The sequence below is a fragment of the Notolabrus celidotus genome, chromosome 10 (assembly GCF_009762535.1).
Source record: "Notolabrus celidotus isolate fNotCel1 chromosome 10, fNotCel1.pri, whole genome shotgun sequence".
Lineage (NCBI taxonomy): Eukaryota > Metazoa > Chordata > Actinopteri > Labriformes > Labridae > Notolabrus > Notolabrus celidotus.
In genome coordinates, this window is record NC_048281.1 from 9245426 (window position 1) to 9268320 (window position 22895).

General features: G+C 41.5%; 1 long non-coding RNA gene across 1 annotated transcript; it reads left to right on the top strand.

The window, feature by feature from the left end:
* The first annotated feature begins 13288 nt into the window (after window positions 1–13288).
* On the top strand, window positions 13289–16391 carry LOC117820661. The gene is made up of 4 exons (XR_004632814.1): window positions 13289–13613; window positions 13773–13808; window positions 15656–15788; window positions 15951–16391. It is a non-coding gene; the product is annotated as an uncharacterized LOC117820661 (long non-coding RNA).
* Window positions 16392–22895: the final 6504 nt, after the last annotated feature.

The window sequence follows — 22895 nt, forward strand, 5'->3', positions numbered from 1 at the left end:
TATGTAGTAAGTATGTGAACAAGAGCAAAATCTGCAGTAAACCAAAATTCCTTCCGATGCCTACTGATTCGGGAAAATTTAACAGTATGCATCGGACCAGTCTGCCTCGCGTACTGTTTCCCACAATGCACACCACTTTTTAAATCATTAGGGGATATTAAAGAAGCAGTTTCTCTATCATCTTGGCCATTGTTTACTTCCGCTTTCTGAAACCAGAAACTCAGTGACGTCTGGCCCAGCGTACTGCATTGAACAGAACAGTCATACTAGAGACTAAATTCAAACACAGTATGTAGTAGGCAATACGTACTACTGCCTACTACATTAGTAGGTAGTATGTAGCAGGGTCGCTTTGAAAACAGCCTCAGTTTGCTCATGTAGCAGCGGCCATGTTTGTTCGTCTGATACGTCACTTGGCTGAGGCCGTGCCTGCTGAGGTGGTCGGCAGCCGTCAGAAACCGGTTCGCTAAATCAGGTTAAGGGCTTATGATTTTTACATGCACAAACTGGAAAGCAAGATACTTTAGAACCTGATCAAAACCAGAAAACTCAGGTCCATGTAAATGCCTTCAGTGTCTCTGTACTCTCTTGTTAACATAAAACAGCCAATAAAGAGTCATTTTTATGACTTTGTATAAAAGATAAAACAAGCTGAGATCTCGTCTTTTTGTAGAAAGGGTTTCAACAACAGCTGTAAAATACTTGTAAGACACACATCTCAATATTTACTTCCATCCTCCTTTCATCATAAACAAAAAATAACAAATATAAGACAAAAAAATGTATTATCTGACACGTTAATGTAATAAATTAGGTCTTGGAAATGCAGACTTGATTTTATTCCGTGTAATCTAAATTTGAAATCCCCAATGGTGTTCATTTGGGTTCGTTTCCATCTGCATTTGATTGTCCCAGAACATGTTTAACATATTTCCCATGCAGATTATAGTCGCCTTTCTTTGCAGTCCAGCTTGAAAATGACAATATAACAGTTCCAGTTAGAACAGATAGAGCATGCAAAGTAATGGACTGTTGGTCACTTCCTCTGCTAACCAACAGAGGCCAGTGGCTATCTTCCCAAACTGCAATATATGTGTGTGTGTGCACGTGTGTGAGTGTGTTCCTGTGTGCTGTCATATTGCAGAGGCTCATTATGTGCAGCTCCCATTATTGCAGCTCTGTCAACACTATGCAGTAGTGAATGGAGGAACACACAACCCTTCATTAATGTTTTGACACCTCTCCCCTCCCCTCTGCTGTTACCGGGATGAGCTCCCTCTTCCTCCTCAGGCACATCAGTACAACACTTTATACATACAGATGCACGGAGCGAGCACATAACACACTTAAGCAATAACTCCTCTCTCCCCAGAGTTCCGTGGCAGCCTCAGGCCACAGCAGAGGCAATGAGGAATACATTTATTTCACAGTCCAGCCTGTTTTGTTCAGTGAATATCCAGTCAGGGACTGCAGGATGCTCTAAATGTATTCTACATTCAGCTGCCTGCAGGAGCTGACTGTCCATTCCTTTATCAGGTTAGAAAAGTGAGGCAGAGGTAGAATGTTTAGTAAAAGGGTCGATAGAAGTTGCCAAGTGATGACACAGGAACCGAGCAGTTCCCATGGCAGTTTGTGATAAAATATATTTTTATGAACATGGACACAAATTTACCTTTTTTTGTATCAGCCAGCACAAATTTTAACCCAGTGTGTTTTATTTAGAAGTGAACTTTAGGCCTCTAAACTTTACTCTGAGTCCAATGAGGAGGCTACAGCGGCACTGTTCCGGCATGATATGATAGGAAAGGGTTACATGCAAGCTAAGGGTTATCTCAGCTAAGAAGTTCCTCTGGATTTCCACCCGTCCAGTTATTAATCAGTATGAAAGTGGTGCAGCCAAACCAATCTGTTAGATTTCGGCATGCAATTACATTTCCTGGAACAGCATTATCTTTGTGTTTTCAGCACTGAAGCTTCCCAAACTGAGGCTGTTTTCGAAACCACCTACTATAGCAGTAAGTACTGATTTGGCCAAAATTCAGTAAGTAGTATGTGAAAAAGGGCAAAATCTGCAGTATGCCAAAACTACCCAGATGTCATACTGTTTCGGGAACATTTCTCACTACGTGTTAAGGTGCTGTGAAAATTATTATAAACCACTTCATAACTTTTTAAATCATTAGTGATGCCACAGAAGCAGTGTCACTCTCAGCTTGACTGTTGTTTGCTACCGGAAATCCAGTGACGTCTGGCTCAGCATACTGCAGATCAGACCCAACAGAACAGTCATACTACATACCAAATTCAAACACAGTATGTAGCAGGCCGTTTCGAAAATAGTGGATGTTTTAGAAACGGCCTGCTACATACTACCTACAAATGTAGTAGGCAGTAGGTACTGCCTACTACATACTGCGTTTGAATTTAGTCTGTAGTGTGACTGTTTTGTTTGATCTGTTCTGCAGTATGCTGACCCAGACGTCACTAGATTTCCGGTTTCGGAAAGCGGAAGTAAACAACGGTCAAGCTGATCGCAAAACTGCTTCTTTGGCATCCATTTATAATTTAAAAAGTTAGGAATTGGTATTCATGTGATTTAATAATTTTCATAGCACTTAAAAAAGTTCTCCCCATCAAAAAAGAAAAAGTGTAATGAGCACTGTGCATTGTGGGAAACAGTACGCGAGGCAGACTGGTCCGATGCATACTGGGAAATTTTCCCGAATCAGTAGACATCCGGGGAGTTTTAGCTTACTGCAGATTTTGCTCTTTTTCACATACTACGTACTCAATTTAGGCCAAATCAGTACGTACTGCTAGAATGTGAGTGTTGATTCAGAGAAAAATGTCTGCCACGTGAATAAGGTGGCAAGTTGAATTGGACAGAGGCAGGGTAATGAGTGCAATGAGTAACCAAAAGTCTGAGTTTGATTTTGTGGAATCCAAAATAGTGGAAGTGAGAACAACAGTTATGGCCTTCATGCTCTCCCATCAATAATAAACAGTAACACTGATGGCTCATAGATACCAGGGATCTGTGCTACGTTCAGGATAAGAGATGATTGGTTGGTAAGCTCCGCCTACCAACCAATCAAAGTATTCATGGAGCTCTGTGAGCTGATTGAGAGAGGAGGGAGGGAGGGAGTGACAGCACACTTTGTCTGACTGTATGATTTGACAGATGAACTACACTGAAGACATGTATCAGTTGTGCTGTGCTGATATCATCCTTCAACGGAGACTGATCAAAGCACTGCAGACATCAAGTTGTGTACTTATGAGACAGAAATTCATGTGTACATATCGCTTTGAGTTATGTTTTCAAATTGATGTTTATTTTCTGCACACCACTCAGTTTGATATCCTCGGGGCTGCGGCTGAAATATGACGTTTAAAACTGTCACACGCCACAGGAATAAATCACAGCAACAAATCAGTTTCAGGGAATGAACAGGAGTTATTATGTCAGATCTATTGCGCACTAATGATAGAAGTGTGATATTATACGCCTCCATTTTGCATGCTCACTCAGCTTTATTTTATCTGTCAGTTCTTCCTTCATTCTGCAAACACAGCTGTGTTGATGTAGCATCATGTGTTAAACCTATTCACAATTTTCACTGCCATAGTTTGCTCTGAGTGTAAAATATAGCAGATTTGTTCTTATTTATGATTGGTCATATGTTGCTCCTCATTGAATGCACTCACAGAAACACTGGGTTGGTTTATCGTGTACGTGGGACCACGGCGGGTTAACCTGGGATCATAAAGATATCTGTGGTATGTTCACCTTGCTTGGGACGCAGGCCTCTGGAGCTCCCCTGTTAGAGTGTGTTTCACTCATAGACTGTATAAATAATGGACGTAGTCACCCATCGGATTTTGAAGCGCTGTTTTGAGGCCAATCTGCGGCGGAAGCCGTATTGGAAATGTCGAACTCAACATGTCTAGCAAGTGAGACATAAAGGGGCGGACTTTGAGCCTCCTAGCCAACAGCTACAGTTTTCCGGCCTTTCAATCAAGTCAACTGTGCCTCTCATAATGGAAAACTCGTAACCTCATTATCTCCAAAATAGCTGTGTCATGAAAAATTCACTCCCCGTACAGTGTGTGCCGATTGAGAAATGAGCTATCCAGACTACACTTGTTTTTTGTACCAGGCTGTAAACATGTTTATTTCTGCTGTAAAGATTGGCTTTTGAATTGGTGTGTATGTGGTTTCCGGTATTCCAGAGCCAGCCTCAAGCGGCTCCTCGATGAACTGCAGTTTCCGCATTGGCCTCATACTTTTTAGACCAGAGGTTGCCGATTGGTTTTACTTTTCATCATTTAGGTTTTTGCAGGTATGTCTAATTTTTGTATCTCATCCTTGACTGCATGTTTCTGGAATTGCATTTTTTTCAGAACAATTTCAGTCATGATTAAAGGCCCTGATGACCACAAGACGCATGATTTGTCCTTCCAAGTGAAATAAATTTGTTTGTAAAGACAGACAAAAAATAATTATGATTTTTCAGGAGCTGCTGTGAGACCTTGTATGTCAGTGTGTCTCGTGTTGAATTCAGTCTAGTGTATTTTTACTTCCTCATACAACTACTGCTTGAGTATTGGTGTTATAGTATGCAGAGTATATAGTATATAGCATAAAGTGTAGTATGCAAATGACGCATTACAAAAACAAATTAAACTGTGAATGCTCCAGCCCGGATGTTGTGGGTGCCTGATTAAAAAGCCTGTCTACTTAGCACTTGTAGGCTGCACAGTAGATTTAAGAGCACTTGTAATTGGCCAGGTTTTCACACATTCATCTCAAGGTGCAGCACCAATCAACACCCTGCCTCTCTGCCAGATGAACAATGATGAGAGAATAAAATCACAGCAGCCACATCGTCTGCGGGGGGAACAGTCCTTGGTGCTGAAAGATGTTTTTGTCTGAAAGCTCCACTAACTGGCTCAAGCTAAAGCAGCGCTGCCTTCACCTCACACTTCATTTCCTATTCTGCTTAAAGAGCAACCTTCAGTGGAGCGCAGAGCACAGCCAGCAGTTCAAATCTGTTGTTTTCAAGACGGGAGCGGAGTGGGAGAGATGATCTCCCACACAGATCTCCTGAGAGAGAGAAGGAAGATCAGATCTGACTCAGCTGCAGGTCATCCTATCCGTTTGATCTGCCGCCTGTGAGGTCAGAAGGTTCCCCAGATCATGAGTATTCATCAGTGAAAATAACAATAATGAATAAACCATAACGCTTCATTTTAGATTTAAATAATTATACATGTGCCAATCAACTCCAGACGTACAGATGAGCAGACCAAGATATGAGATCATTGGGTGAAGACTGTCATGACCAGACTGCTGGGTCATAATGAACTTATTAAATGTCATGATAAAAGCAATGAAAATAATCAATATGCTTCTTTTCGGTCACATTTAAAACATTACCTGCTCAATAAAGACTAAATGCAAGGCTGGAGAAAAAGTGAACTACGGAGAGTTTTAGAGAGAATAAATTTAGATGGATTCAGTTCCACCGAGGAGACTGAAGCTGGTTTGGAAACGGACTGAAAGTGATACTAAGGTCAAGAAAAAATACTCACAAGAGCAAACAAACAAGACCATGAGCAAGAGGACCGCTCATTTCTCTATTTAATGCTTAGTTCTTGGAATCTTTGAGGGGTACATCATGTAGTGATTCACATTATGCTGCCAAAAAAAATCCTTTATTTTAAAGATTTTTCTTGAGCAGAAACTCAATTAGCAACTTTTGACTGTTAAAGAAGCAAGATGGCATTATTGTTAGAAAAATAAAACACATAACATTAACCTGTCTTAAAGAAAGTCTGACTTTCATGGGTGCCTGAAAATAAGCTTTAATTTATATTTATATGTACCGGTTTTAAGAGGAGGGGCTTTTTTCTGCATTTTGTGACTTCATTCTTATTAAAAAATATAATAATAAAATCCTCCTTTTCAACCCTTTCTCCTCATCTGTATTTCTGAGGCATTCCTGTAAATTGTAATTTGTATTGTGAGTGATTCCATTCAGAGTCCTGTAAGAAATCAATTACCAATAAATCAGTTTGATATCATCAGGCATCAACATTAGAGCATGATGGGTAGTTGCATGTGTTGAAAAAAGAAAACCATGGTGCTACTATGATGAAATGAAAACTATAGGTGATGTGAGGTGTGTTTAAAGGAGCGTGAGAATAATCATTGTGTTATAACAAACGTCTGCATCGTGAATCCTTAACTGTGACCGCAGCAGTAGTGAGAGAATGAAGGGCTGAGTTGTAGATGTTGGAGTGTGGGAACAACACGTCCTGGTTTTATACTGGTGCAAAGATGGTAGACAAAGAAAGTCAAGGCAATTGAAGTTTGAATCAAGTACAAAAAAGTAAAAGAATCAATAACTGTTTCAGCACCAAGGGTAAAAGACGCCAGAGTTTACAACACCTTGTGGAAAGGAGTGAAAATAAAATGGTCATGCATGTAAGAATGTCAATACTTAATCTCAAATTCAGCACAGCATGGTGCACTGCATGAACCAAGCTTCCATGAGGAATAACATGGTCCTGTGTGTCATTGTGCAGAGGGAAACACTTAGCAAATCAAACTCAATCACAGTAGAGAACAATGCTATCTGAAGAGAGCTTCTACAGCACTACAGGAAAACCTTTCCTCAGGCAATTACTGAACAGAGGCTTCAAACCTCCAAGTTGCAGATTTGATTCCCAGTTCCGTATTGGTAGTATAATCTGCAGGGATTAATTTTGGGAACTGGAGGGTTGTTGGCTCACATCCCAATGCATATCAAATAAATGAAAACTGGAACTGGATTCTGAAGAGGCTCCAGTTCATTTCCTGGGCACTGCTAAGGGACCCTTGAGCAAAGTACCACCCATGCACAGCTTGAGGCGCTCGTTCATGTGCTGTCTCCTCACTCTGACATCTCTCCCTTAGTGTATATCCATAGGAGCCTGTATGTGTATATTGCATGGTCATTAACAGAGTAAAAACTCAAGCTGTCAAGCGCTTGAAAAATGGATCTTATTAAATACAGGCTTTAATGTGAGCAGCATTCAGAATCAGAAATACTTTATGTATCCCCGGAGGGAAATTCAGTCATTACAGTTGCTCTATACACAATAAGTTATAACAATACAATAATAGGCTATGCAGAAAATAAATACATGGTTGAAAGATAAGATAAGATATACTTTATTATCCCTCGTTGGGGGAAATTTCTTTTGTTACAGCAGCTTACAACACGGGACAGGGGAATACAACAATGTACTAACATAGTTAAAAAATATAATAACATTAATAATAGCAATGACAATGGTAAAATAAAATAAAATAAAATAAATAGAATAAAATGAAATAAAGTAAAAATAAAATAAAATATAAACATTTTTGAAGTCCCTGGAGATCAGGAAGAGGGCACTCTGGTGGTCTGTTCTCCTAGCTTTATGCCTCCTCTGCCTCTATGGGCCCGATCTACTAAAGGTTTGCGTTTTGGAGTAGAGTAGATGCGTTTATTTCATCGGCAGATCTTCTGTTTACTCTCACAGCATTCACCTTTTCACAGATGGCCTCCTAAATCGCGTTTCTTCTGGCAACGCTGAGATGTCTCTGCTGGAGTTCACTGATGTGTTTATTTCCCTCCTCAACAAAGATCTCCAACTCCATGGCTTCAAACGTCATTTATCGCTTAAGGCCACTCTGTTCTCTCAAATCTCCATGGGGACAGGCGATAGCACACGCAAAATCCTTGTAAAATAGGGCACCACTTTTGCACGCAGTCTTAGTAGATCACCCACAACACGCCCAGAAATAGCACGTGCAAAATTATTATTTGTACACACAAATTAGCGCTCATTATTTGGGATCTTATTAGATCAGGCCCTATGTGTCCTAAATCTCCAGAGTTCCACAGGAATATCCAGCGGTGAGCCGGCCGGCTTCAGCTCAACCAGCTGAGCACGGGTGTAAACAGGGCAACAGTAATGCGAGTAAAAATTGAAGTTGGTGATTTCAATGTGAAAAACCGTCCACAACTCGCACCAACGGAAGGCCAAAATTGGTCACAAGTTAAACAAAGAAAAATCTGACAAAGTATGATGAAGAAAGAGAAAAAATCAGAAAGAAGAATGAAAGAAGAGGAGCGACTGTAACAGGCTGCATGCACGGTTGGCGCATGCGTACATAGACCTACTGCATTACCGTTTATAGACAGTTAATGTTCTTTCTGAACTACCTACATCTGATCATCCTGCCTCCCTCACACTCACATATTGGCTAAACACACACACAAACACACACAAACACACACCTGCTCTATCCAGAAAATGTGATAGTCACATTTAGATAATATTCTGATCCACATGTGGAAGATTGTTGTTGATGGTGCATCAAAAGGGTTAAAAAGTACATGTTTCTGAATGCATTAGAACATTTGACAAGTTTTTACTAGCTTTTGTCATTCAGAAATGCCTCCTTGTACCAACTTGGGTGCTGGTTAAACTCAGTTTACAGAGCAGTGTTCAAAGACTACAGCCTTGCCACACAGGTTGCAGGTTTGACTCTTGATCCTGTGGCTGCGTGGGATCCAGAGGGTTGTATGTTCAAACGCTGGTGCAGATCATGGTATGGAAAATGGAACAGGGTCCTGGAGAAGGCACAAAACCCCTCGCTAGGACACCACTAAATTAGTGCATAAGATCCTGTTTGTGCATGAGTGTGTTTCTGGCCTTTGTGTGTGTTGTGTTTTCAATAATCCCTTAGGGATTAACAAAACATGTCATCTTCTTCTTCTTTTTATTCACTTTTTAGTTAACTTTAATGTGCTTGGATGCATGGATGGATGGATGGATGGATGAATATAGAACATTTTCTACCCTTTAGTTGTGCATTATGAAAGCAAAGAGAAATTAAAATGTCAAAGCGTGCCTTTTAGGCCCACACTAACATTTAGAATTAAACCTTTCTAAATGTCTTTCACTGCCAGGAGACTCTTCTGAAAGCTGCGGCGGCCTGCTGACCCCTCACTGGCCACGATACCTGCAGTCACAGTTGATGTTGACACACGATAATGCCTGCTGCCTCTCAGGAATTTAACAGGCTCGCAGTATGAAGCAGCTGATCTAAAGCTTTAATGCATTTCCCCACGCCATGAATGTTACTGCATAAATATCAAGAAGGTGTCCCTCATGTTATCACGAGCACGAGCATGACATTTATAACCTGCAGCCGTTTCAACTGACAAACACTCTGCATACTCTGCATGATGTTGTAATGTAACTGCACAGTTTAACAGACCTGTGTTGTCATCAGTGAAGGGTGCAGCTTCAGTATATATGACACTAAAAGAAGCCGACACAGGAGAGAAAAGATGAGAAGAGACGGTGAAACTTTTCTTTTGTTAAACAACTGTTCTTCTCTTCTTTGACCCCTTTCGTTAACAGACTTTCAAAATGTGTCTCTAGAGGCTGCAAGACTTTTGGTTTTTGCAGAGGACCAATCTTTTTGACGATGAAAGAATCTGACTTTAGGAAAAGTGAAATGAGATTTTGAAGTCAAGATTTGAATTTTAATAACCCAGATGGCATCAGGTTGAACCCTCCTGGGATTCACTGGCTTCACTTCCCAGTGTCGCCTGCGAACCTAATCTTTTAGGAACAAAAAAACCAGGAAGTCCTGTCCTTCAAAGGGTGATAGATAAACTCTTTAGCACATTGAAGTTTGGCTCCTGCCTATAGTTTATGTATTCACAGTGCAAACATGCCCCTTGGCTTGAAACTTCAATCTTGGCAGAGAGTTGAGGGCTGAAGACTCGGTGGATTCACTGCCGGCAAACTGTAAGACAAAGGTTTCCTGCAGAACTGTATATGGTTCACTGTAGAACTGGTTACATGTATAAAAGTGGAGAAAATAACTAATTTTTTCTGCCATTATTGTGGCACTTATCAAGGAAAAGCTGCAGAATTTATACAAGAGGGTTGGAGTAGAGGATGCACAAGGAGGCGTGAGTTAGAGGACTTGATGCTGTGTTTGTTTGCAAAATCTGTACTCACACTAGAGCTACACTAAAATCACTTCAGCCATTACAAGCATCGATATGTCCCCAAGGTGAACTTTATCAGCCTTTAAAACCAAAATAGTTACTTCTCATTTACTGAAGGCTCCAGCTGGCTTATAAAAAAGTGTTATATTCAGTTCATAGTGTGTTATTATTTCATTCATCTATCTTTACAGATTATGCATGCAGAGTAAGGAGGCACAGGACAGGATCTGTGCCCTCATCTAAGAGTAGAAGTAGGACTCTGACAAACGGCAACGCAGAGAAGAGGAGGTCTCAGCTTTAAGAACTTTAAGGAAACTGCTGGCTACCACAAAAAGCCCTGAAAAGCTGTGCATCTAGCCTCGTCATCAACAGATGATTGGTGACTTTTTTAATGTAGATATGGATTATAAAGGAGATGCATTATGATGATCCATATTTTAATACATGCATACAGTGTTAGTGTAGGATGTCAGTTCTTAAACTCAGCAACATTTCATCAAAGACCTTCCAAAACAGCTCGCAACCACAAACTAAAATTACATTATAACAGCAGGTAACGTAACGATAGCTAACTGCTAACAGCTGTAATGGGAAGCTAACAGTTAATCCTGATTTATACTTCTGCATCGAATCGATGGCGTAGCCTATGCCAGAGGTCTGCGTAGCTCCTGTACCTACGCAGAGGCCTACGCACATAGCTGACGTGCACCTTTTCCAAAATGTAACTATGCATTGAAAGGACATGGACCCCAAGCCCTGTGATTGGTCCTCTCGGTGGCATTGTATTTCCCGCCTTTACAGCACTTCCAGGCAACTGGCTATCAGAGAGACCACACTGCCCTCAAGCGTTTTGGCAGGGAATTGCTGTACGTCACAGTAACATCTACGCACAAGTATGTGGTGCTCATGTCCGCGTCGACCACTGCTGCGTAGGGGCGATGCAGAAGTATAAACCAGCCTTTGCTTCAGACGTTTTCTGTAAAGGAGTAACTTTGGGGTCGATTCATGTCCACGCAGCTGTGTGAAAAGTAACATCGACAAGCTGCCCAAAACGAGGCTCAATAAGAAGAACAAAAGAAGAAAGAAAAAGATATTCAGGCTCACTAACCTGTAACGAGAGGAAAGGTAAAGGATGCACTCAAGTCTGCAGAGAGAGCTCACCTGTGGCAGGTGGACCTCACATGTCTTGGAGTCTTGCGTTACAGTTACTGCCCATTTAATGACGAGTGAGAAATTGGTCCCAAGTGCTGCAAACCAGCGTGATGCACAGACTTGCAGTGAAGCTCATGGCAGATGTTTCACTAAAGGCTACAGAGCAATGGAAGCTGACTGTACCTGTAACAGCTGCAGCTGTGATGTCAATGACTGCAGCTGGGTCTTTTCAGTCATACAGGTCAACATGAAAACAAGCGTCTGTTCATACACAAGCTAGTAATGCTTTTGAAGCAGTGAAATGTGTATTTACTTATCAAGAAATGCGAACGGTTATCGCAGCGTGATATTATCATTATCGTGGTCCACATGATTCACCCGGTGATTCACGCCCCTGTAAATGCCCTTTCATAAGAAATCAATGAGGAGAAAAAGTTCTGCAAAAAAGGTTTTATATTTTAATGATCCCATCAAGAACCAGAACAACATTTGACCACAACACGCCGGTCTGAAACTGGCAACCAGTCCTCACTTGTGTTCATTATCATGTCCTCCCTGCTGGCTTCACTCAGACTGTCTGTGTATTTGATCAGTTTTGCATCCACCATCATCCAGGCAGAGGTCACAGTAGTTGTAGATTGAGCAAAATGCAGTGGGTCTGCTGCAGCTGATTAGAATAAAAACATGTAAATTATGTCCTCGCTTATCAGGGGGCTCGCTGTTTGTGTTAGAGACACAGAGACGAGGCTGGGATGCTAATGCCGCTTGTTTCTCTGCTCTTCCTTTAACATAATTTGGTCAAAACACTGAATCCAGAAGTGGAGAGAGAGAGAGAAAGGCAGAGTGATTCAGAACTTAAAAGAGCATCCTTCTCCAGGTTTACACCTTGATCTTAGAATAACCTTCAAATAAAAGCTTTTTAATGACTGTCTCTCCAGGAAAGGTCAAAGCTTTGACAAATTGTTTGAAGTGTAACTGCTTTCCATAAAGGGGACGTGTCTGCTGTTTTGTCTAATTGTTTTGAGTGTTTCGTTTGTTTTTGTGTTTCTACCTGAGTGTTTCTACGAAGCCCAGAATGGACGTATACAAAAAAAGTTTAATTTGAGCTTCATCCCAAGAAACCTTTTGAGACCTGAGGAAACTTTTGCAGGATTGTTGGACCATTTATGTATGAAGTCATGTGTGGATGTCCCTACATGCATGAGTCATGGCTGTCAGTGCTCAGCAGCCACCTCAGAGGGCAGCTCGTACTGATGAAAGTCAGGTTGTACCTCACTGTCTAGCTCACAAAGGTTGATAACAGGTGTCGCTTCTGTAAAAAAAAAAATCCACCAATGAGTTATTGATCCTGGAGTACTAAATCTGTGAATATTTTTCTGGTACCTGTGACCTAAAGTTGAATGAAACACATTAATATGGTGCAATCTTTGCCACATCTCCCCTAAATAAGATTTAAATATCTGGAGGTTTTATGGTTCAGTAAAGATTTAGATGAATGGAATAAGAAATGTTTAGCTGGGGAAGATGAAACGTATTCCTTTAAAGTTTTTATAAAAGGTTACAGAAAAATCTTGGACCAAAGCACAGAACTAAACCGGAGTGGCATACAATGATAAAGAGTCTCTAGAGATAGAGACCATACTGAAAAGCAGAACTTAAGGTGCTCATATTTCAGTGCAAGCAGCGCACAGCTCTCTAAAAAATTGTCTCACTCTATTAAAGTCAACGGCTGAAATAAAAGGGAACAGCAAAGGCTTTAATGAGACTTTATAGCTCATATTTGTAGTTGCATAAAGTTCCCATCAGTGTCAAAGTCATAATGGTATATGGTTATATGTAAATGTCACAGTTCTTCCTCTGTGTACGTGTAAGTGTGTGTTTTTGTTTACTTTCAGATTTTTAGTGAGTGAGGAGTGCCTGGTGTGTTTTTGTTTCCCCTCCTGCTCTGTCTCCTTCACTCTCTGCTCACCTGCACTGGATCTACAATCAACACTCCTGCCCCCCATCATCCAATCACCACTGCCTTCAAGAACCCTGCACTGACATCCAGTCCCTGCCGGATCTTTGTGCCAACACGGTTTATTTGTCTAGTGGCCAAGTGCAGCTCTTATTAAGAGAACCTTTTGCCTAGCTTTTTGACAGTTTTTTCCGTTCACCTTCAACCCACCTGACTCCTGTTTTTCCTGTCTCCAGGACCCATCTGCATCCAGCTCTGCCACCTTCCTCACTCACCTGCCTGTTCACCACTGTCTGGATCCCTCCCTCAGCACCCCAGGACTCCCATCAGCTATCCCTTTGCCCTGCACTGCTGTAACAAAACTTTGGGAAACAAGACCTGTCTAAAGTCGGCTTTTTGGGTTCAGTCGTAATTCGTGACAAGTAATGTTGCTGTCAGAGGTATCATGAGATAATGTACATCAAACATGCATGTCAACAAAAGGATTAAAGTTAGTCACAAAAACAGAGAAAATCAATTTAGTTTAAGGCTAATAATATATCTTGTTCTCTTCTACTTCCTATGTGCGGGACATAATGGCTGCCTGTACCACACCTCAGATGTTGCCAGAGGAGCCAAGCAAGAAGAGACAGAAGGTGAGCGTTACATGGAATTTATTTCATAGTCCCTCAAAAACTGAGATAGAGGTTTTAATATGAACAAAACTAAGATCTAATTTTAGTGTAACTCACTGAAACAGTGTTAGTGATGGATTTTACCAAAGAAATAATAGCTCAGTCACCATTAAACATCCAGACCTGAGGCGGCAGGTTGCTTCTTCCCTCTCTGTGTGAGGCTGAACCAGGCCACGACCTCCCTGCTAAAGGTTCACCTTAGATTCATCCTGCCAGCTGTTCCTCTCATTGTTATTTCCCCCCTCCAAAAGACAACAGCGCTCTAATACTGACTCTGCTGAGCAGAGCAGACCAGAGGAGGGCTGTAATCAAGTGGTGTGCAAAGGATGTTATCCTGCAGTGTTCCTGTGATATGATTTCTGTTTCATCTTTTTATTTTAAAATGAAACATTAGGAACAATTTCCCCATAACGTACCTGGGAGAAAAATCTCAGTTCTTAACGTTAAAGACTCCTTCTATGAGTGTCCCTGTGAGGCCTGAAGGTGTGGAAGGGCAGACTGTATCCCTGCAGTTTGGGAAAGGTGTTTAACAATAAATGAAAGTGTTCATGTGAGTTTGCTAGCAGGCAACATGGAAACCTACCTTTTAGGTAGGGGGGGGTCAGTCATTACAGTTGCTCTATACAGAATAAGTTATACAAATACAATAATAAGCTATGTAGAAAATTAATACATGGTTGAAGTCCCCTGAGATCAGGAAGAGGGCACTCTGGTGGTCTGTCTGGAGTCTGGCTATGGCAGTGTTGAGAACGCTGGATGCCGTAGTCGGGTTGGCAGAAGGGGGATGTAAACAGCTACCAGTATGACATATGAGATCTCCCTGTCCAGATAATATGGTCGGAGGCCCACAGTACTCTTGGTGCTATCCTGGTCTGCCCGGACAGTCTGGAAGCCATCAATGGAGACCTTGTCGTCGGGAATATCCTGATGCATCCATGTTTCCGTGAAGCACACCATGCTACATTCCTGAAACTCTGTCTGACTCCTGGCTAGTCCTGTTAGCTTGTTCATCTTATTAGCCAGAGATCTCACGTTGCCCATGATGAGAGAGGAGAGACACGGCTTCTATCTCCTCTCCATAAACCTCCATCTTCATATACCAGCTCTCCTCGCTCGTAGCTCTATGCCTCCTCTGCCTCTGTGCGTCCTAAATCTCAAGAGTTCTGCAGGTTGTAGCAAGTTGCACCTCTCAGCTCTCGAGTGATCTTGACCTGTATAGATACCTCTGATTTAAATGTAACGTAAAAAAAAGGCTGTTTCTGCAGCGTGCCGTCTGATAGGGACCCCCTGGCAGCAGTCATGAACCAAAAACTACAATAAAGAAAATGTCTGGATTGCTTTTGGAGTTCATAAAAAGGCATCACTTCTGATTTCAGTCTGTTTTGTAACCAGCTAAAAACTTCTCACTGGAGCTTTAATGTAAGTAGTTTAAGTAGGTACGATGAGTGGAGACAGAAAGAGTGATTAAATACTCCATCTCACCCCTGCATGAGTCAGAACCCCGGTTGGGCCCCCCCAGTCAAACTCATCCAAATCAGACCCTTAGGCCACAGACTTCCCAAGACTAGACTTCCTCATGTTATAGTCCCCTGATACCTCATACTTAAACCAACACCACAGTCTTTATCTCTCAACCTAACCAAGTGGTTTTAGTGTCTAAACATTTTCAAACTACAACTGGTTTTATTTGATCAGGCACCAAAATGATGGCACATTTTTGATCCCCAAATAAACTTGGTTTGTTCTTCATAATACTTTGATGTGCTTTCCTGACACTTGACACATGACTCTAGACATTATATTTTCAGGACCATTTCATGAACCACCATGTGACTCGGTTGGGCAGTGAGACAGCATGCACAGCACTGAGACCCTGAAGCCTCTAAAACAAGAAGTCCAACATTTATGTTTTTATTTACGCCTGAGACATAAAAAAAAGAGGTAGGAGTAAAAAATAAAAACTTTTTTGATGCAACAGTCTCAACAAAAAGCGAGGCTGCAAGGTCACAGAAGTGTGGCTTCAGAAATAAGTTTCCATTTTGTATCACTTCAAGATGGGGACATAAGTTTTACATAACACCTCTCTCACTCTTCTTTCGACAGCTCCTGTTTGCTTTCCTACGATCAGCTGTTCAGTCAACATAGAAAAACATACATATTTTGAATTTCTTACTGTTTCCAGGGTCATGAATGAACATCTTGCATACATTTTATATTTTCTCTCTGAGTTACGAGCGGTGGAAAGCGTTCCTCTTCTCCTGAATCCTTGATTCAACGTGTAACTATCTTTAAAGGCCACACTCATTTCCACCTACACACATTTCATGCCATTATCACTTCTTTGCTAAACACTTCTTACCACTCCACCTACACGCTACAACAAATTTGGACCATGACATATTTGAATGAGCCACCAGAAATAGTTGTTAACTTGTTTTGTATTTTTGGTTGAGTTGGAACAAAACTAACAAAATGGTGCTCACATACTGAGAGTGTGTCTTGCAATCATTGCAAACTGTTACTGCTAGAGAAGTGTTGTCAGGAAATTAGTCACAATTTATCCCTGCACAAAAAACATTCACTCACAGATGGGGTTTATGGAGATGCATTACTGTTTTCAAGTACCTGTGAGTGTGTAGTTTGAAGACAACCTAACATGTTGAGGAGGAAACCCGTGGTAGGAAACAATGTGTTCTCATTTGTTGTATCTCTGTGCCATCCAACTGAAACTACAATCCTCTGCTTCAGATTACTCTCCTACCCTCTGCACCAGTTTACAGCTCAGACATACACTTGAGGTCAAAATTATTAGCCCCTCAGGAATTCTGGAACATTTTCCTTAAATTCTGCCCAATGTTTGAATCATTGATACAACTTGATATAAGCAAACATTCACCAGTGTTCTTTAGTAGCTTTGGTACATTTTGGAATGTAAAATACATTTTTAAGATAACTTTATATCAAATATAGTGAAAAATGGGGTGGTCAAAATGATTAGCCCCCCTGTGAATTTTTACTTTTAAAACACACCTGAGCAGTCAGTTTGTTTCCTAACAACACCTGTAGGTCTGTTGGCTTCCTAACAACAACTGAGCATTCAAACAGCATTGAGATTTACTTAAGGGACTCCAAACAGGGCACTTGAACACGTTATTGAGAGAGACTACTCATACTAACCATGCCAAAGACAATGGAAATCATTCTTGAGCTCAGAAAGAAGATATTTGAGGCTCATAATAAGAGGGAAGGCTATACTGTAATTTCCAGGCGTTTTACAGTGTCTAGAATAGCTGTACGTTGCATCATTGCAAAGTACAAGGAGACAAACTCTGTTGGAAACAAACCTAGACGTGGTAGAAAACGCAAGATTTCAAGAACTTTGGAGAGGAAAGTAGTCAGTAGTAGAAGATGTCAGCAAGAAGCCTCGGACATCTGCCAAGATGATTGTTGCTGACAACCTCCATTGGAGTTGATGTTTGAAGGAGCACAGTTGTGAGGGATCTTCATCGTAGTGGGCTTCAGGACCATCGTCCCAGAAGAACCCCTTTACTCAAAGAGCGGCACATCAGAGCCAGACTGAGGTTTGCCCGAGAACATTTGAAAGGTAAAGATGAGTTTTGGAAGTCCATCTTTTGGTCTGATGGAACTTTTTGGGCACATGGATGTTGTTCATATTTGGCCAAGAAAGGGAGAGTCCTTCAACCCTTAGAACACGCACCTCAGAATTAAACATGGTGGGGGGAGCATCTTACTGTGGGGCCGTTTTGCAGCCTCATGCACAGGGAGCCTTGTTCGGGTGCATGGCATCATGAAAAAAGAAAGTTATGTTGACATTTTGAGGGATAATGTGAAGAACCCTGCTCTTAGTCTAGGCTTTGCTTGGCGCTGGGTTTTCCAGCAAGACAATGATCCAAAGCTTACGTCAAAATTGGTCAAACAGTTCTTAAAGGACACCAAAACCAAGGTCCTGGAGTGGGCCGTACAGAGCCCAGATCTAAATCCTGTAAAGAATCTCTGGCGGGTGCTCAAAGTGAATGTCCATGCTCAGAAACCATGTATTTTGGACCAGCTGGAACAATTTGCATTGGAAAAATGGGCCAAAATCCCTCCAGAGACATGTGCCAACCTTGTAAAGAACTATTTGAAGAGGTTGTTGTCCAGTGCGGCTCAGAAAGGGTGTACTATTGACTACTTAGGGCCAGGGGGCTGATAATTTTGGACATGCCATTTTTACCTTTTCTTTTTTCAATTCATTGCATCAATAAAATATCCAAGTCAAACATAGTGAACATTTGTCTTTGTTATTTTGGAAACACATAAACTATAAACACTTGTTTTTAATGGTCATTTTCATGGAGAAATCAAGGGTTTTATCTGATTTCACAAGGGGGGCTAATAATTTTGACCTTAAGTGTATACAGTATGATAAAGCGTGTGGTCTTTTCTGCAGACTCTAAAGAAATTCCTCTGGAACCTTGACAGCTAAATAAGATGCAGACATATGGCAGGTCCATATGGAAGCTCCATGATAGGCATAAAGCAAGCTACAGCAAAAACAAACCACACCTCTGGGATACAAACACTGCAGGGAGGATTTTTTAAAGCATCACACAAGAATTTTGATGGAATCTAGTATATGATACCAATTCATAAAGTTAAAAACTTTGAAAAAAAAACACCCTGCTGCATGCACCTAAACACTGATTTATCCTAACTCCAACTTCAGGATGATTGTTAACCTTACTGCAAACGGGTACAGCAGCAGGGTGCTGGTATCAGAGCCCCAGCAGGATGTCAGCCATTCCATGTTTGTTCTTATTTGACTCAGGATACGCCAAAATCTTGATTGTCTTTCAATTTGTTTGTCTTGGTCATCCCTTAAAGCTGGGGTTGGTAATCAGATTTAGATCCACTTTTTGTTATACTGGTTAAAATGATCTTTATGTCCTGATGGCAATCAATACATAATGTGTTCTTAAAAAAAAACCCAAAAAAAGCTGCTATCTACAGCCGGAGTAAACCTGGGAAAACACCAGCCAATCACTGTTTTTTGGGTGCCAAAATTTTAAACCATTCAAATCCCGTCCTGCCGTTCTGCCCGCCTCCTGCCCGTACATTTCCCCGGCGTGCACTCTGAGTCCGTCTCCTGCCTCTGCTTCCCCTGCCTCTATTTCCTGCTCCTCTCGCTCGACCTAGGGCCTGTCCCCTCTGACCTGATGAAGTGGGGGCGTCATTCCGGAGGAGCTCCGAGGGGAGGGGGGGAGGGGTAAGACGGAGTCCTGAGGAAATGCTACATTCAAATTCATGCTGGTTTTCTGAGACTGCCAATCCCAGCTTTAATACTGGTGTTCAATGAGAAGTGCATACATTTGACAGAAACTTGTGACTTGGATTGAAGATTTGTCTCACATAACTACATGGATAGCTTTTTTTGATCAAATTCATTGGCTTGATTATGAAAGTGTGCTGATATTTAGAAAATATTGGAGTTTGTAATATGCAAACAATGCTGACACACGTTATGGTACAGCTGGCCCATTGGTTCAGGGCACTTGTCAAAAAAAGGATTGTGGGCCTGAAAAAATTGCAACACACCTGCTATAAGGACGCTAAAGTTAGCTTAAGGTGAATCTGAACCTGTGCTGCAGTGTCTGATCCTCTCTTTTGCACCTCTCACTGTCCTGGAAGCATGTCAGTCATTTCTTTTAAGTCTTGAAGGTGTCTAAAATTTATTTTCAGTTTTGTAAAACCTTTATTTTAGTTGTGAAAATGCAACAATTGTCATCTCTAGACCACACTGGACTGGGTCCTGATCCAAAGTGGACTTTAGAGTTTCTCGGGCTCATCTTAAATGATGAACACACTCCCAGTGGTCTTAAAGACAGAGCCTCATTTGCTCTGCACTGCAAGCTAAAGCCCTTTATATATTGTAATATTGATCCTGCATTTCACATTGTGCTACTGTGTCGCAGTAGCTCCGCATACACACAAATACAGATATGCACATACACACAGTCTTGCCCATCTCTACCTCCCTGATGTAAATATAGGGCCTTTAACTGACAGTATGAAAAGATTTCTTTACCTTCCCGTTGACGGCTAAATTGAAATCTGTGAATTGGAGCTAACTTCAGCGTCGTCCTGATATTTAAGGTCACTTTAAGTGTTCGGGCGCTTTTATGAACACTTGTTGCAAACAAATGTAATAAAGTGGAAGAAAAGTAACAATCAGGCATGCATGTCTACATATAAAGTTTATTGACTCGTCTAAGTGGTGTCACAGTGAGAACTCAACGAATTCTTCATTTACCAGAAGTCGACTGATACGTCTTCACCTCAGGACTAAAGGCTTCCTACCAGCACTAGGTGATACATTCACACTTATTCATTTTACAGCACAGCGGGCTCTGAGGCACATTTGGTCCTGACATAATCTCGCTGACATGACTTTCACAGACTGTACTTCATCAGACAGACGCACAGATACAGCTCCACTGCACTGATCTGTCTCACGGCGGTGAATAAAGAGAAACTTTTCTAGGAGTGTGTTAAAAGAAAGCAGTGAAACTTTCTGCTTTAATGAACTTTCTAAATAGCCTTTAAATGGCATCTTCTCCTGGATGGCTTCTTCATTTGCAAAGAGTACACAAGAAAAATAAATAACACACTGCAAACTCAGCGAGTGAATGAACTCATCAATCTTTGTGATTGTGTTTCACAAAATAGGAACATTAAGATTGTGGAACCATAAATCAAGGAGTGTTTGCGCTCCAGAGAAGCTTTGTGCAGCACTGTACCTCTTACATCTTCACTCTTTAGCCTTCAGTGAATGTTTGAGTCTTTTTCTCGATAAAACCAACATGTGTTTTGTTCTCAGGAAAACTACCTGACTTCTTTGAGTGGTAAGCCCTTATGCAGAAGCAAGGACTCTATCGGATACATGAATGCAAGTATGATGTGCATGGCTGAGCAAATGACAGGCTGTACCATGTTACATTTTTTTTCCCTCCGAGGGACAAATGAGCGTCTCCAGGGGGAGCACTCTTATGCAAATGAGTGGCAGATATGTCTTAACCACAAAACAAATTAGCGACACATCTATCATCACATATTCCTGGGTGAGGCCCTGGAATGAGAGACGTACTCAGAAAGCAGCGTATATATTGAGATCAGCTGGCATGGCTCTATAATTTATAGACTCAGCAAGCCGAGAGCCAACACAATCATTCTTATGAGACTGATTCCAGCAATCTATCACAACGAGCCCAGCCAGTCCCGAGCAGTTTTTAAAGGCTGTTTGTGTGATAGATCTTTGGAGCGAGGGGATGCCTCGCAGGTTCAATAACCTGCAGGCTGAGTTGTTGAGAATTTCAGGGTGCTGAGCTGAGTTACAGAGGTGAGAGCAATCAGGGCGGCATGCTGGCTGAGAGACTGCAAACAATGCTGTTCCTCTTTCCAGCCATGACGAAACCTTGATGGAGAAACGTCTCTGACCGGTACATAAAATACATAAACAAGGGAAGTGTTTGGAGGTCAGTAGTTTGCCTATCCAGACAAGAAATCTGTCTGTTTTCATTCATGGATAAATGGATGTCAAGGGTAATTCTGGTCCATTAAACTTGTATACTTGAGTTCATTTAGTCTCGACCAATAGATACAAGGTGAATCCATTGAGCTGGCAACTGTAAAACAGGTTGTAATGGCTGCATCATGATCCTTGGGGGCAATTGCACTTCCATAAAATTGCTCGGTTTTACTGTTAAAAGGCTCAGATTGTTATGCATCCTGTGACAAGGTGCCAACAAGCCATATGTGGACAAAGAGTGTGTTTGTGTCCTTCTAACCCTGAAAAATAAACATTTGTATTGAAACCAGTTCAAGCTGGATCTCAACTACGCTTCACCACAAGTTGATTTGGCTGCACACACTGCAGAGGTTATTTTTCAGAGGGGACTTAACTGTTGGGCATCCCCTTTTGGTTTCAGGAGGAATTTTACCATGATTCAACGTTTCTTTTGCATGTAGTTTATCGCTTTAGAGTAGATACTGAGTGTAGACTTTCCCTTACTTTGTTGTAACTGCATCTCCTTTTCTTTATCTGAAGTTCCATCATATTCCACCAAAAGGTGCAGATAGCTCGGGCTTTTGTTTGTGACAGTGGGGTGTAACCAGGCAGCAACCTCCGTCCGCGAGAATTGAAGCCGATGCGGAAGTGTTAAAAACTGCAGTTTCTCGAGTGTCCACTAGAGGCTGGCTCCAGAAGTACCGGAAACCACGTACACACCAATCCAAGAAAGCTTATCTTTACAGCAGAAATAAACATGTTTACAGCCTGGTAGAAAAAACGTAGGCAGTGAGGATGTCAACAGATCAGCAAGCTCTTGACCCCACACGTGTGCTGATCGGTAGACATCCGACATATGCAAAGGTGATAGCCTTCTCTTGCCTTACACACAGCCCTTGGATAAAAGCCTGGTTTTAGGAATGTGACGGTCCTACGCTTTGGAAAACGAGAGCCAATTAAAAGCCGGATGCGGGACGAGGATTGAACAAGTGATAAGAATACCATGCAGACATAAACTAGACAAGGGAAAGATCCCTTCAGGCTGCACTTTGACTCAAAGAGCGAAGGGACATTTTCAACACCAGGAGCAGCGTTTCCAGACAAACACAGCTGTTTATCTTGAGGGACACAAGGCTGATTTTCTCCTGCTCTGTTTATTTAGCATGTTATGTTACAGTGAGTTATATAAAATGTTATGTTAGATCTGCACTAACCCCCATATAGACCAAAGTCGCACAACAAACTAGCAAAGATTTATGTCAGCTGTAAACCAACAACTCTTGCTTCTTGCAAGATAAAATGACTATTTCTGTCCATGGAGTCTGGTGGCTGTGAGGAGAGTGATGTAACATCAGTTACTCCGGGAAAAGAGTCTTACACTAAAAAAATGTTCTATTTCTGTAAGGATCCTTTCCAAAATATTATCAGACACTGAATAATAATCTGAATATATCAGTGGCAAAAAAACAAGCACCTTCAAAGAC